The sequence below is a fragment of the Labeo rohita genome, chromosome 11, assembly GCF_022985175.1.
Source record: "Labeo rohita strain BAU-BD-2019 chromosome 11, IGBB_LRoh.1.0, whole genome shotgun sequence".
NCBI lineage: Eukaryota > Metazoa > Chordata > Actinopteri > Cypriniformes > Cyprinidae > Labeo > Labeo rohita.
Window position 1 is genome coordinate 9,078,525 of NC_066879.1, and position 7,356 is coordinate 9,085,880.

Here is a 7,356-nt window from a genome sequence, read left to right on the forward strand (position 1 = left end):
TGAATAAACCTGTCAAGGTTTTATGACAGACACCATATAAGTGTTTAGATTTCAAAAAACGAATTGGAGTAGAAATATAATCATGTGATTTAAAGTTAAAGATAACTTTTAGTTTAGTTTTATGATTTTAGCCTTCAATATTAATACAGTACCAACTGACTCTCATATAGGCTATATTCTGCAGCATTAGTTTTTTCCTTGTGAAAATTTGCCATGTAATGTGCCTGATATATATCCAAAATAATCTACATTCGACATCAAGTCGAATCGCTTTCAGAACTGAATCAAATCAGAAGCTTGTAAAGCATAAACGAATCGAATCATTTAATATCTGTCAAAACCCAGCCGGAACAATATCTATGATTGGTCTGGACTGCTGTCATAAAGGTCATAGGTTCCTCTCACTGTCAGCTGCTTTTCATTCTTCTAGATTCTTGCAAGTGTATTAGAACTGAAGGTAACCTCTCAGCAGCAGCCGGTGTCGGGATATCCGTGCCTGAGGTCTTCCCTTAGTTAACCTGAGCAAATCCACTTCATTTGTGTAAATCCTATCACAGAAGAGTCTAATCCACTTTAGCTCTTGTCAAGCCCTGGCCAAAAATACTGAGAACTAAGGTGGGAAGAACCAACCTGCAAAAGCATCAAATGAGTCTCTAAATAAAACCACGTCCCAATTTTATCCCTAAACTCCACCAAAATAATCTCCTGTAATCAGGCATTAACCAAGCACAGATACTAGTTAGACTAACTCCTTGTTTCGATTTTCTGTAGTCAATCAGGTTTGCATTGACAAAATAATACTTTATAATAATATTATATAATACTATACTTAGTGGATTACAGCTGCAAAAAGACACGTACGTACACATGATGTCAGCAGATTGCATATGCATTAACAGCATGTAACAGTCAGCACAGCTTTTTTTTTTTTTTTTTTTTTTTTTTGGGGACTGGGAAGAGAATTTGGTATATAAATGAAGTATGATGAATTGAAATGAGAGTTGAAATCAACATCTTGTGCTCAGGAAGCAGATGAGTGACCCTTTAAGCCACATGTAAGTCTGATCAGTTCATTAGAGCACTGATGTAATTACAGAAGACTTAAGCCCTAACAAACACCGGCCTTAAAACTTAACAAACCATGTGCTTACAAAGGTGTACAGACTTTGTGCTACTGTAACAAACATAATACAAACTCTTTTGATTTTATTTTGCATATAATTTGTTTTCACATACAGACAAATATATATAAAAACAAATCAAAGATTTATGCAATACACTAATGTAGAAATGTGCATGTATATGATTGTAAGAATCTTTTAGCATGCTGAACTAGAACAATTGTTATGAAACCACCTCAGAATTTCACATACCAAATGCAAAAAAGTCTAAGCTATATCATGCAAGGTGTCGAGTATGATATTGCTTTTATGCAATAATTTAAGGTATAGTTCACTCAAAAAATTGACTCGTCCCAAACCTGCATGACTTTCTTTCTTCTGTGGAACATAAAAGAAGATATTTTGAAGAATGTTGGTAAGTTTCTTCTCTCACACATATCTTCTTTTATGATAACAGAATTCTCATTTTTGGGTGAACTGTACTTTTATCTGATATTTCAGATAAATTAGGGCAAGCTTTTTTGTTTATACTGTAAAAAAATACACTGACTGAACTTATTCAAATCCAAAAATATCTATTATTTCACTGACTCAACTTGACTACGTTGTTACAAATGAAAATATACAGGGCTGGTCTGATAAAAATTGCTTGCTAATGTATTTACTGCACAGTTTCACTTATTTAAGTGAACTAAATAATTCGAAATGATGTCAAGCGGAGTAAAAACAAAACATCAACAGTCCTGTCTAATCGAAATAGTGTTGTATAATCCATTGATATCTAAATCTGTCACTCTGCGGTTAATCGTATTTGTTCTTTTACTTTCTTTGGAGTAACTGCAGTCTCTGAAGAGTTCATCTGTCTGTCCATATGGCCTCAGTCTCTTTCCACCTGCTGCAGTGGGACGTCCTGTTAACCCAGTGCACGTACACACACACACACACAGCCTTTCAGTTTGAGCATTGTTGGACCCTGTTGACCAACTGCAATAAACATTGATGCAATGCATCTATATAACAAATTATGTATATTTATTGAAGAGTAAGTTATGGTTTGTTTATTTATTTAGATGTAGTATCACTGACTTAACGAGAACGTATTTATTAAATTTTTTGGGTGCCAAAAAGATCTCAAATGTATTATATTCGATATATAACATGTTTAATAAACTGTATCAGCTTTAAAACCAACCCAACCCTGTGTGATTTATTGTACTCTCATTGTTTCACTTTTTGAGTTGCATAAGTGCAAATTAAATCCAGATTACATTACTATTTAATTAATAACTGTTGATACATATCAATGCTCTTTGTGTAATGGCAGAAACCTTTACAAGCTATTATGGCACAGCATCTGACGGAAACAATTAAACTGTCAAATAATTACAGAAGATCGTAATCTACGTTTTCCTGCTTTGTCTGTTTATTTTATTAGTTTGTTTTAAGCAGACCAAAGCAATTTTGTGTTGTTAGATTTTCTCAGATGGACCAGAGTTTAAGTGCTTGCCGTGTGAGTTTAAGCACTTGTGTAATCATGCTATGGCGCTGTTGAATGCAGGGTTGCCAGGTTTTCACAACCCGCCCAATTGCTACTCAAAACTAGCCCAATCATTTCAAGGGAGATCCCCCATTAAAAAAATTAATAAAAAAAAAAAAAAAAAAAAAAAAAAAAACGCATTCAAGGGAATAAAATACACATTTTTTGTCTGGGTTCCCTTGGTAAATGACCATTTCAGGGGCTAAATATGACATTATTGGGGTTGCTTCAACCCGCGGACATCAAAAACAACCTGTGGCAATAGTGTTAAAGTAGCCAAATTCCGCAGGAAAACCGCAGACTTGGCAACACTGGTTGAATGCTTGAATGTGCAATTATTCTCAAGGCGAAAGTAGTTCTAGGCATTACATGTCCATATCACTTTGCCAAACTATTTCAGTTATTTCAAAAGTCCTTGCAGCCTAAAACAGCAAAAGAAATAACCAAAACCCACAACAAGACTGACCAAGCAAATAAGTATAGTAACCAATAGAATAAAAATAACAAATTATTTCCATGTTTTTGCCACAAACATACATATTATGATGTATGGAAAGCACATGGGTCATTCTATAATTAGGGGTACATTTAGAATTTGACAATGTAAAGAAAAAAGTTTTCCTGTTTCCCAAAAACCCAAACATTACCTTACATAGCTGCTTTAAAACAATCTATACTGTATAAAGTGCTAAATAAATAAAGGTGATCTGTAGGAATATGTGCATAAAATACCATCTATATTTGCTACTGTCCATGTTACCTTTACTGGGTAACACAGTTGACATTTTTAGTGTTTTGGGCCTATACTAACACATGGAAGCCTAGAACTACTAAGCAACACTGCTGACAGTCAATTAATTCACTCTTGACACAGGTTTGCTAGTTTAACCAATTTTAGAGGAAGGAGAGAGAACATAACTTCTAGTGTTTCATCCACATGCTTCTAGAGGAAATATCATCATACTTTGCAAATTATGTGAGAATGGAACAAACCATTCCTTTTTGAGGAAGGGGGCGGGGGGTATAGTGGGTAACTTAGTTGACAATGGTTTTTCGGATACAAATAAAAAGTTATATCACAATCAACACTTATTATTTTTGAAGCGCACACCCAAATGTCTTCATAACCTAATTTAACTGAAGGTAAACTTATACAATTATAAATTATATTAAAAATATTTGAAGTAATTTTAATGCTTAAATGCAGAGTAGAATGAGCAAGTTTACAAAAAAACGGAAAGCTGAATACCGTTGAATTGGTCTATCAGAAAATATTCACACCTGAGGTGTAACCGTCACTCCGCTTCACGTTGCATCACCTAGGGTGTGCATTATTTTCTAATAATTCAACGGCCCATGTCAATTATTCCTTACTTATTAACTGCACAAGTGTGCAAATAAGAACATCAGTGTCATTTATGCTGAAGCTTTCAACCCAAGCATTACAGCTGAAAATGCACCTTTAAACCATGTCAAGTTTTAAAAAAAATTCAGTGATTTTGCTTGTTTGTTTGAATTTTCATTTGTCTGCTGAAATCTTGAATATTTCATGTGAGGTTTTAGCAACAATGAGCAGCAAACTTAATTTCCAGCCTCCTCTTGTCCTCACTGCTGGATGATAGATCCAGGTGGAGAAACATGCCCCTCTTGAGGACAACATATTACCCATAATCCCCCCTGAGTGTCAGTCCACAGTGAACAGCCATGACACACATTCATTACTGTCAACAGCTCTGTGTGGACGTGAATAAATGTCGGTGTAAATCTATTTTACACACACACATTCTTAGGAAACTGTACCATTTGTCTTCATGACTTCCAAGTTCATAACACATAGTAACACAAGACATAATTCTACGTATTTTCAAATGAATTGTCTAAAATAATATTTGAACAGGAATTAAGTGTGCTTTTAGATCCCCAGTTGGATTTTTAAAAGGGATAGTTCACCCAAAAATTACAATATTGTCATCATTTACTCACCCTCACGTTGTCCCAAACACAAGTTTCTTTCTTCTGTTTAACACAAAAAGTTCCCATTGACTTCCATTGTATTTATTTATTTATTTATTTATTATTCCATATAAGGAAGTCAATGGGGACCAACAGCTGTTTGGTTACCCAAGTTCTTCAAAACATCATCATGTTTTGCAGAAGTGAGAAGCTAATGCAGGTTTGGAACAACTTGAGGGTGAGCAAATGATAACAGAATATTTGTTTTTGGGCAAACTGTCCCTTTAAAATGTGGAAATTAACATTTTCTGCTTTCTGTACAAGCCTTCCTGGTGCTTTCAAACTTTCAATAAGCTTCTTTCAGAAATGTTCTCCTCATTTAATTTGGAATAATCAATATATTATCAGGTCAGAACGCAGAATTTTTCCCTGATTACTTTAATAAGGGTGCTGTCTTTATGCTTTATGCTGTCTTTATGACTTTCTAATTAACAGTGGGATATTTTATTCTTATGACATAATACAGAAAAATATAAGGCAGATGTACTTAAACATGACTATATTAGGATTACAAATATTATCCCTCATAAAAAGTGTATATCTCTCACCTATTTATTTTTGTTCTTATACACATTTTTGGCTTCAAATGTCAGCATCTTTGTTTTTTGTGTTTTATCAGATCAGCAACATTTGTGTTAATATGTTTCTTTTCCACTTTGACAGTTCTGGCAATAGGGAGCTGGACGATGTTTGGATGATGGGTAAACATTCACAAAGCAAAATATCTTAAATTTAAACAAAATTGTAAAGTACTTGACTCAGATTTATGTTTACTAAATCACTTTTAAAAAAACATTCTGCATTATTGACCTATTTTTTAAAAACTGTTACAATTTATTTCTCTTATAACTTAACTCACTTGTTCTAGTTATCTGCAATGTTGTATTATTGATAAAGTAACTTCAACCAGAGTAAATAATTAATTAGATCATAAAAATATTTCTAAAATCAAATAATTATACAAACACAAAACATCATATTTTTATATCATTAATACTGAGCTTAGTCACATTATTTAATTGAGATTAAGATTTAATTGAGTTCTGCATGTAATGCAGTGTAACCAGTTTCAAAATGAGTTAAGCTAAAAATTTTGCTTTTATTTAATTTAAAATATCACGCTTTTACAAGATGGATTCCTTATGTTTATGAATCTTTATGGCCCTGTTAGTTTGGGTCTGATGTGTGAAAATATGATAGATTCACAGAAACCTTTTCAAAAATAATTAATTATAAAAACGTTTTTCCAGAGTTTGTTCAGGCACAAACGGTGCCATTCCCTGACAGATGCTTCAATAGGCAGCCATGATTTAACTTTAAAGCCTGTAAGAGCCTTTCAAGACTCATTTATGACTTTTCTATTTTTATATCACTTATCTAATCATAAGATTAGATTTCTTCCTTCCCTTATGTGGTTCTTCCTGTTTGCTAAGAGAGTCTAATGCAATGGAGCCTGTAATCTGTAATATAAATTAAACAATCCAGGCTTTATTTCCAAACATTTCAAACACGAGTTGAAACAGCCTACATATAGTGCTGTTCTGCCTGTGTGTTGTGCGCCCTCTGCTGTTCAAGTGCATGATAATAGGTGGCCACAGGCTTGTTTGACTTTGAAATGAGGATCCATGTTCACACACTACATCCTGGCGAGTCTACAAGGTGATCACACTAAGCAAATACAGCTCTGCTTTGAGGAATCGATCACTGTAATTTGGATGGTAAACCACTTTGACCCGGGAGAGTGTTACGTTATCTCCTCAACACAAACATCATCTATCACTGCCAGGCCTTTCTGTTTGCCTTCACTCTATTCTGTCATTATACAATGTCTGAATCTCACTGGCCATTTGAATGGGTCACGCGGGTGAAGCCAGACAGACTAAACACGTCGTGAGTCATTATTTCCGGTGAACGAGCTGGTCTCGATTACCTGAAATCAAGGCTTGGTGCTCGGTTTTCTTCTCATGTTAAAGTGATCGCTGATTTGTGCTGTGCATGAGAATGTTTTCAACCGAAACACTCTCGTTATGAGCTCAGATCGTCTGATTTTGTCTCAAGAGGACTTCGGCATGAAAATTATGTAACACTACTTAGAAACGTTTTGTTATTGTGTGTTATTTCTTTACGCAGAAAGTGTTTGTCTGTTACAGAGCCCTAAAGTGCGAAGCTCCTACAGGGGGACAAAGTGATAGAAAAAAAAATGTGATCTCAAGAAAAATTTTATTTTAATGCATTTGTTTGCAAAAGTATTGTGTTCCCCTGAGAAACTTTTCATTTTCTCGTAAAACGCTTGCATTCTCTCGCGGAAGTACTGCATTCCCAAGGAACTTTGCATTTTCTCACAAAATGTTAGTGTTATCTCGGAAAAGTACTCTGTTCCCCTGAGTAACTTTGCATTTTCTCGCAAAACGTTTGCGTTATCTCACAGAAGTATAGTGTTTTTCTGAAAATACTTTGCATTTTCTCACAAAAGTATTGCGTTACCCAGAAAAACTCTGCATTGTCTTGCAAAACATTTGCGTTCTCACACAAAAATACTGCGTTACCATAATAAAACTTGCATTTTCTCTTGCAAAACTTGCATTTTCTCACAAAAGTATTACGTTACCCTGATAAAACATTGCATTTCCCCACAAAAGTACTGCGTTACTCTGAGAAACTTTGCACTGTCTCACAAAACGTTTG